Here is a 9,869-nt window from a genome sequence, read left to right on the forward strand (position 1 = left end):
TCCTACATGTAGAGCTTCCTAGTGTCTTCGGGCCATCATCTCCATTCTGCACTGAGGATCCCCTGTCTCCGCCTCCAGCCTCTGTGCCCCCTGCTCCGTCACGGCCAGTGTTGGGTGTAACGCATTACTAAGTAAGTACTAAGTAAGTTATTGTAATTACTTATCCACTGAAAAAGTAAAGTAAGGGATTACTGTTCATTTTTAGGTAATTTAATTACAGTTACTTATAATGTACTTGTGTTACATACTGTAAATTAGTTCAACAGTTCTGTTTAAATCAATATTGAACCAGTTGGCTGTGTAGTCGTTGTCTGAAGATGGCTGAAGCGAGTGGCTGTTTTGCAGAATGGAAATAATCCAGTTACTTCACTTTTTTGACACAGGTAGGCAAGAACATTACGGTAAAACGTAAGCTATGTCCTAGAGAGAAAAACTGCACGCGCTCTCTGAGAGACGGTCTTCGCTCTCAACCAAAGCGCACACACATAGCCGCCTCTAGCGAGTGTCAAATTTTCGCGGTTTACTATACATAAACGTTTAAATACACACACAGTTATGTCAAAATGCCCGTCTTGGCATATATTCTGTGAGGGAGTGTGCTGTGATTGGGTGATGGTGGAGCCTGGCGTGTCTGTGACAGTACCCCCCCCCTCCACGGCCCGCTCCTGAGGGCTGAGGACCCCGACGTCGTGGTGGTTGGCCTCTTCCACGAGGAGCAGGTCTCTCAGGATGAGTAGCGTGGAAAGTGTCGAGCAGGTTTGGGTCGAGTACATAGTTTCTGGGTACCCATGAGCGTTCCTCAGGACCGTAGCCCTCCCAGTCCACGAGGTATTCCAAGAGACCACCACAGCACAGGGAGTCCAAGATGTCATGCACCTGGTAAGCGGCACCGTCTTCTAGGATGAGAGGAAAGGAGGGTTCAGCGGCTGCGCCAGGCTCTGTGGAGACAGAAACAGAGGGGTGGTGAGGTTTTAGAAGTGAAACATGGAAAGTTGGATGAATTCGGTATTGAGGTGGTAACTGGAGTTGATAGGTGACTGGGTTGATCTGCTTTGTGATGGTAAAGGGGCCAATGAATCTGGGACTTAGCTTTCAGCATGGCAGACGCAGCCTGATGTCCCTGGTAGACAGCCAGACCTTCTGTCCTGGTTGGTAGGCTGGAGCGTTGGAGCGACGAAGGTCGGCTGTTAGGGCTGTGACGGTCGGCATGACAACCGCGCCACCGCGGTGGTGGAGTTGCCACCACGGTGGTGGAGTTGCCACCACGGTCGTGGAGTGTCACCGACGGTAGTGTTACGTATATATATATCAGAGGTCGCGTTAACCGAATTTTTTTTTTTTTTTAGCAGTGACGGAAAAAATCTGAAGCCCGTCCGTCATTTTGACAGAATGCTGAGGCTGATGTAGCTTGTAAATGTAATTCCCACCCCTTCGTTCTGTAAAGAGGAAAGGATGATCGCGTTCACTCACGATCCGTGACAAGTGTTCAAGATGAAAACTGGAAAGTGTTCAACTCTTTGTTCAACTTTCTTTTCATAGTATAAATAAATGCATAGCCTAGGCATATTTACTTATCCTGTAAATTCGTGAATAAAAATGAAAATGTGGACGAAATCAGAAGCTATTAAATGTCTTATCTTTAAAATATAAAAATTAAAATGATGGGTAATAATTATGACGGATTTTTTACTGTCTGCCAAAAGTGTGAAAGTCTAACGCAACCTCTGATTATATATCCCTAAGCACTGCCCCCTAAAATGTATATAAACTTCAATGTACACTGCCTTAGTTGGACTTGGATGACTACAGCGACGCACAGCGCGTATCTCTATAAAGAGTAACTTCTGCTTGAAAGATATCCCAACGTCTCCTGGTCTCTGCTTCGACGAGGAAAAAGTTTCCTACAGTTTTGGTGCCATGACCCGGATAGAGCTCCTCACCTGAATCCAAATTGAAACTTCAAGCTCAACAAAGATCTGACTTTGTTCCAGACTGAATTTTTCTGTACAACCAAGGGTTGGTGAGTGCCACTCTATCCAAAAGTAAGTTTGGTTAACTAAGTTATCCTCTTAAAAAATTTCTTTTAGAGATGAAGGTTATCCTCTGTTCAGGCAGGGAAGATTAGCATTACGTGCTAATATTGGTTATCCTCTGTTTCGGCAAGGAAGAATTGGTTATCCTTTGTTCAGGCAGGGAAGATTAGCATCACGTGCTAATATTTGTTATCCTCTGTTTCGGCAGTGAAGAATTGGTTATCCTCTGTTCAGGCAGGGAAGAATTAGCGTAAAGTGCTAATAATTTGTGTTGTCCTCTGCTTTGCCAGGGAAGTTGGTTTATCCTCTGCTTTGCCAGAGAAGTGGTTCATCCTCTGTCTAGTCAGGGAAGTTGGTTTATCCTCTGTATAGTCAGGGAAGGTTGGTTAACAGGCTAGTTATCCTCTACGTAGCTAGAGAAGGTTTATCCTCTGTGTAGTCAGAGACGATTCATCCTCTGTTCAACCAGGGAAGGTTAACAACAGGTACAGTGTGTTAACAGTAGTTCACCCTCTGCTTTGCCAGAGAAGTGGTTCATCCTCTGTATAGTCAGGGAAGGTTGTTTAACAGAAGTGGTTATTCTCTAAGTTGCTAGAGAGGTTTATCTTCTGTAAAGTTAGGGAAGATTTATCCTCTGCTTTACAAGGGAAGTTGGTTTATCCTCTGCTCACCAGGGAAGGTTGAAAGTGTACTGTTGTGCCAGAAAGACATTACAAAATGTTGAGAAAGAACGCTAGACTAATTCCAACAACTGAGAAAGGTGGACTAGCTACACCTTTATTGACAGATAGTGAGTTTAAATCATTGTTAGGAGAGCACATGGACTCAATAGTGACTGAGTCAGTCAGATTGAATTTGACAAAGAAATTTGGTATTCACCCAGAAAAAGTATGGTCTACTGAAGAATGCAAGAAGGTGTTGGGTGCATGTATCATGAAGAAAAACATAAAAGGCATTATCTGCTGCCACAGAGAATTTACATTATCCTTAGCACAAGAACAAGCTCAGAGTATTGCTAAGATAAAAGAACAAAACCAACAATTGCACACTCGAGTGTCCTGTCTCATGAAAAAGGTGGGCCTTAACAAAGCCTCAACTAAATGTGACTCAAAAGACCAACAGTCAGGTGAAAGCTATCCTGACTTACAGTCTTTCTGTGGATGGATGTAGCAAGATGTAAATGCAGTTGAAGTGTGTGGAGCGAGACAAAAGGCTCAGAGTAGGGTAAAAGGGGTTGACGCAGTTCCATCTGCAATCCCCATAATGCAGTTACAAGCAGTCAATACAGCTCTTGGTCCTGAAGCCATAGAAAGACTTGCTGAGAGTTTGCCATCAGTGCATAGAAATTTTTCTGAGTTTAGAAGAGAGTTGTCAAGAAAGATGAGGCTCTATGAAATGTCTCTAGCTGAAGTCACCCAGCTAATGTCACAAATTTTGACAGAGTCAGAATTCAATGATTTTGAAAGTGCTGTAAATAATTCTGAGTTTCAGCATTCCAGCAAAGGCGAATTGAGAGAAGGAGTTCTGAAAGTGTTACAGAACCTTGTTGGACCAAAGGTTGACTGGTCAAAGATCACTAGTTGTGTACAGAAGAAGGATGAAACTGTAAGTGAGTACACTGAAAGATTTGGTCAGTCAGCTGCAGCATACAGTGGAATAGCTGACACTCCAGAGAAGGTGTTAGAGGATAATGGACCACTGGTCCGCATGTGGTTTGATGGGTTCTCATCAGAATACAAAAATGCATTGCCTTTCTTAGACCTCACATGGTCCAACGGAACCCCGCAAAACAACTTGAATAGGTTAGCTACTTGGGAAAGAGACTCTGATGTCAGGGCAAGAGTAAAGATTGCAGCAGTATCCTTTAAGGTCAACACAGAGAATCGACAGAAACGTAAATGTCCTAGGAGAGAGGGCATTTGTCATTACTGTGGTAAACCTGGACATTTGATGAAAGAGTGTAGGAAAAACAAAAAGAACTTAAGAGAAATTAACAATTTTACACAGTTCCTACTCAGTCCGCTTGCTACTCTGAAGCAGCCCCTCCCCTCATCACTAAACTCATGGGGGAGCCTGGTGAGGTGTTAACCATTTGGGCTGTGAGTGCTTAATTTCCTTAGTAATTTATAACAAAGATGAAAGACTCTTTGTAAAATAAACAAAGGGAAGTTTACTATCACTTCCATCCATTGGGGGGGACACTGGTTAAGTACACTCACAGCCTTAAATGTAATGCTACAGCACATACCATTCACTTATCCATCCTCTATGGGTTATGATGTCTGCAATGACTGATGTTTCAATGGAAGATGGAGATGTAGCAAAAGTTTGCAAATTAACTACAGGGAAAGAATAAGACACACAGACCAGTGAGGAGCCCAGGGAAGAACCGAAGTGCAACAGGCCTCGGGGGCCAACCCTGTGGTGAAGACATCCTCATAGGTTTCCCCCTCTCAGTAGTTTATCCCCACCTTACTGGTCTATAGGTGTCAAATTAATTAAGACTAGGTTAAGAAAAAGAAGAACAAAACCACAATAAGATCACTAGAAGTTTATTATTATAAGAGTTAATATAAAACTATACGATTAGAGGTCTAACGTACTACAGTCTATGCATGAATACTGCTGGTCTGCTGTTTCTTTGTTTTCTTGTTGCAGGTATGTGTATATGCCATGACGGCTCTGTAGCGTCTGGATAGATCCGGCGTAGTCAATCAACTTTGGAAATTTCAGAACGCTTTTAGCCTGCTGAACTGTGTTTGTAAATCTCACATCGGCCCCGGCCGGTCTGAGTCAGACAAGCACTTTGGCACTTTCATGGACCCTCTGAGGTTAAACAGAGAACCCCATTTCCTAGCTCTTGGGACATCAAAGGGCCCCTCATGTGGACTAAGTGCCAGATCACATTCCAACACACACCACACACACACAGACACACACAGACACACGAACATGCATTGAAGACTGTATGTGTAAGATATATAATTATATATAAATGTAACCGCCGTTGTATTGTCAAATTGCATATAGTTATTCCCACTGTATAAGCTTAGCTAGGATTGTAGTGGTACTAGTGTCATTTCTAACGGTTACATTTGACTGTAAACTATAACTTCTTTTATATGCTTTTCTTATGGCAAGTTTGGTCTCGTTTTAAAACTCTTTCCATGTCTTATTCACTAATGTATGTCGCATTGCTGACAAATGCATTGTTCTATTTGTTTAATGGTCCTGTGAAGAAAGTACTATCCGATCTGATACCCATAAATTATGCAAATTCAGCCAGAAACAAGACAAAGGAAACTTTGCCCGCCAAACACTGCCACGCGTCTACTGGCCATCCAGCCAAAGAGGTGTGTTAGTTTGGTTTTCCATAAAAGAGGAGCACCAGGATTTTCCTGTGGGTTCTCCCGATTGCCCTGAATCACCTCTCGCCCACTCACGCACCTCTCTCCCGGACGTCACGGCGACGCGCTTCCATCGCGCTCATCTCTCGGGACCACCATCTCTCCGGCGAAAATAACTTTCACGTCCTCAGTTCAAACCCTCCCGTGGAAACGGAAGAAGCCAATGAACTGCAGCAGCACTGAACCGAAACTCAGCAAGCAAACTGATGCAAGTACCATTTCTGAATCTTAGATAATGAAACTGATTTCTGTGCTGGCTCTCAGGACTGTTAGTAAGTTGCCACCTCTCTTCTCTCTTTCCCTTTCTTTACTTTCACTTCTGTATATATGTATCTGCCCTGTGTATAGCCGTATAACCTCGGTAGTAGTAGTTTTCATATATTAAACACATTATTCATGCTCGATTGTTTCTTTTGTTCATTCAACAAAAAACAGGTCACTTCAACGTTTTCGATCTAGCACAATCGCTTTACGTTTGATGCTATCATAGGAATTTATCCTCGTGGCCAGAGGATAACATTTCCTTTATAATAGTCTGTGAAAACTTAACAGTTGGACAAACTGGGATATAGTTTCTCTAAAACAACTATTAAATTACAACTGACCATATATGTAATTAATTATGATTCGTTGTAATTGATTCACATATATGTACCCAATTCCCTCTTGGGTCGACATATGTCTCATAATTAATCATAAAGCTTTATGATTTATTATATTCATATTTCACCCATAAATTGATTAATAACTGTACAAATTGCTACAGCTCATAAGCAGCACCTGGTGTAAAGCATCACCTCAGATATCCATGAACAACCTTCATGACGACAGAGTCATCTGAGCAACTTGAAGTTGCACAACGACAAATAATCATCTGAGCAACTTGGGACAAACATGGAAATGCATTGGAAATGGACTCTACAGCGATCAGACTCCACAGCTATTCAGGCGCCATGGACTTTTAGGACTTCCACGCTTATGCTACATGGTTTTCTGTGTCATCATGTAGTTTATACAACATGTTACCACCCTGCGTTGTATATGTGTGTCAACAGTTTACTCAAGTAAAAGAACATTACTTATGTAAACGTTGGACACGACACAGAATAAGCTGTATGTGCCTGTAACTGTTACAAGTTGCATGACTGGAAGATGGGACTTATGTTAACAAACATAGGTTATAGAATGGATTTAAGAAGGTTTAAATTTGTATTATGTGAGAGTTATTAGAACTCTCAAAGGGGGGACTGTGGGATTACAAATTTAAGAATCTGTTTAAGATCTGCTGATCCTACGTGCTGACATAACATCACATGAAATACTAAGGTGAAGTACATTGTATTTAGCATTTTAAGGTAAAGATGATGACATCAGATGAATGATTCTGTTTAGCAAAGTTTCCAGCGTGAGTTTTCTGCCAGTTCCTATTCTCTTTATTGTATGTCTAATGAGTCAGATTACGGAGATTCTCACCTTTTGTCGTTAATGGCTCTTGGAACCCCTGTCCCATTCTTTGAATGGGTATGCTGATTGAATTAGGACGTGCAACACTGTAGAGTCTGGGGCGGGTACCTATACCTGAAAACTTCATTTGCATGCTTTGTTTAAGGTCGTCTCCCAGGTGCTCTGTCTCTATCCCTAAGCACTGCCCCCTAAAATGTATATAAACTTCAATGTACACTGCCTTAGTTAGACTTGGATGACTACAGCGACGCACAGCGCATTTCTCAATAAAGAGTAACTTCTGCTTGAAAGATACCCCAACGTCTCCTGGTCTCTGCTTCGACGAGGAAAAAGTTTCCTACAGAGGCTTACGGTCACACCTAGGAGCGGGAAGAAGGCTTTCCATACCCTGGAGATGAACTGAGGTCCTCTATCCGACACAATGTCTTCAGGAATCCCGTAATATCTGAAGATGTGGTTGAACATGAGTTCAGCGGTCTCCATGGCTGTGGGCAGTCCCTTTAAAGACTTAGAGAATCTGTCAATAATCACCAGGATACAGGTACAGTCATTGGAAGCAGGTAGGTCGGTGATGAAGTCCACTCCTCGGTGTGACCAGGGTCTGTTGGGAATGGGCAGAGGATGGAGTTTACCGGAGGGAAGATAAGGGCTCTATGAGATGGTGCATTCCTTACATCCCTGCATGTACCTTCTGACGTCAGCTGCCATGTTTGGCCACCAGAAGCGCTCTTTCAGCAGCGAGAGGGTTTCATTGACCCCAGGGTGGCCAGTGCCCAGTGATGTGTCGGATGAGTGGATGAATGGAGTGCACCGTGTCCGGGTGATATATTGCAAACCTGGCAGGCAACCCAGCGGAGTGTTGGTGGAAGCATTGGAGGAGGGCATGGTTTCTTCGGACCAGGTGATGGGACTTACAATAAGCCTTTCAGGTAGGATGGGTTCAGATTATTCTGTTTTCTTCAGGACTATAGAGATGAGATAAGGCGTCTGCCTTGACATTCTTTGGTCCAGGACGATAGGAGATGGTGAAGTTGAAACAGGTGAAAAACAGCGCCCAACGCGCTTGTCGTGGGTTTAGTCTTTTAGCGTCTCTGAGATACTCCAGATTCTTGTGGTCAGTTAGTACCAGGAATGGATATTGTGCACCCTCCAACCAATGCCTCCACTCTTCCAGGGCCAACTTGATGGCGAGAAGTTCCCTGTTGCCGACGTCGTAATTTACCTCCGCCGGGTTGAGTTTGCGGGAGAAGAAGGCACATAGATAGAGTCTACTTGGATTCCCCTGCTGCTGAGATAATACCGCTCCCACTCCTGTGGTTGAGGCGTCAACCTCGAAGACGAAAGGTTTTTCTGGATCAGGATGAACAAGGAGAGGAGTGGTGATGAAGGCCTCCTTCAGGGTGTTGAAAGCATGGGTGGCAGCTGGTGTCCAGGACAGAGACTTGGGCCTGTTGCGTAGAAGGTTGGTTAGTGGACTGGAGATGATGCTGTAATCTGAGGGTTGATGAAATGAACACTTCTCTGCCTTGAGGAATAGGTGGAACTCTCTTAGGCGTTTCAGGACCTCCGCAACGTGGTGGCGATGTTCGGCCATGCTCCGGGAGTATATCAAGATGTCATCGATATATACCAGCACGAACTTGTGGAAAAACTCCCGGAGCACCTCATGGATGAAATCCTGGAATACGGAGGGGGTGTTGACAAGTCCATACGGCATTACAAGGTATTCGTAGTGTCCAGTAGGGGTCACGAAGGCTGTCTTCCACTCGTCCTCCTCACGTATCCGGATGAGGTTATAGGCGCTGCAGAGGTCCAACTTGGTGAAGACAGTGGCACCACGGAGATGTTCAAGCGCTGCTGGGACAAGAGGAAGTGGATAACGGAATTTAACTGTGATCTTGTTGAGTGCCCGGTAGTCAATGCAAGGCCGCAAGCCTCCGTCCTTTTTTGCCACGAAGAAGAAACTCGAAGCAGCAGAGGAAGTAGACGGGCGGATGTAACCTTGTTCTAAAGCCTCCTTGATGTATTCCTCCATGGCCTTCTCCTCCGGTAGTGACAATGGGTAGATTTTCCCATGGGGCACTGACTCACCCGGAAGCAGATCGATGGCACAGTCCCATGGCCGGTGTGGAGGCAGCTTGGAGGCTCTCTTCATGCAGAAGACGTCACTGAAGGGGGCGTAACATGGAGGAATTTCCACGGAATGTTTCTCGACAGGACTTTCGATGGAGGTGGCACAGACAGACAGACGTCTAGGACGTGGAGAGGATGGTAGTGGTAATGTAGAGAAACAGTTCGGGTAGCAGTTATCGCCCCACTTCAGGATCTCGCTGGTTTTCCAATAAATGACAGGGTTGTGCTGCTCCAACCATGGGCGCCCTAGAATCACGTCAGCACTTGATTCCTCCAGAACCAGCAGATGTTGTTGTTCAATGTGTAACACTCCCACTTGAAGCTGTATTGGTCCAACACAGTGATGTACACGTCTTCGGCTGAGAGGTTTTCCAGTTATTGTGTGGATCTGGTAGGTGGACGGCGTAACTGTAGTCTTAAGCTTGAGCTGGCAGCAGAGGGCGCCGGAGATGAAATTGCCTGCTGACCCAGAGTCGAGGAGTGCATTAACTGGAATGGAAACATCAGCAGCAGGTTTACAATTATGGTGAGTGGCTTCATGTTATTTAGGAAGAATGGCACTCACCATAGGACGAGGAGGACGAATGGGGCATGCGGAGAGGACATGCCCAGGAGAACCACAATACAAGCACAATCTCTGGGTCAGCCGCCTCTGCCGCTCTGCAAGTGTCAGCCGAGTGTTTTCCAGTTGCATGGATTCGTGGGCTGGTTCTGGAGGGCTGACTGATTCTGGACGGCGGAGGGATGTTGTGAACTGTGGCTGGCCCTGGTGCTCTTCGAGACATGACTGCATACGAGTGGCGAAGCGTATGAAGAGTTGAATGAAACGTTC

The sequence above is a fragment of the Ctenopharyngodon idella genome, chromosome 13, assembly GCF_019924925.1.
Source record: "Ctenopharyngodon idella isolate HZGC_01 chromosome 13, HZGC01, whole genome shotgun sequence".
NCBI classification, from domain to species: domain Eukaryota; kingdom Metazoa; phylum Chordata; class Actinopteri; order Cypriniformes; family Xenocyprididae; genus Ctenopharyngodon; species Ctenopharyngodon idella.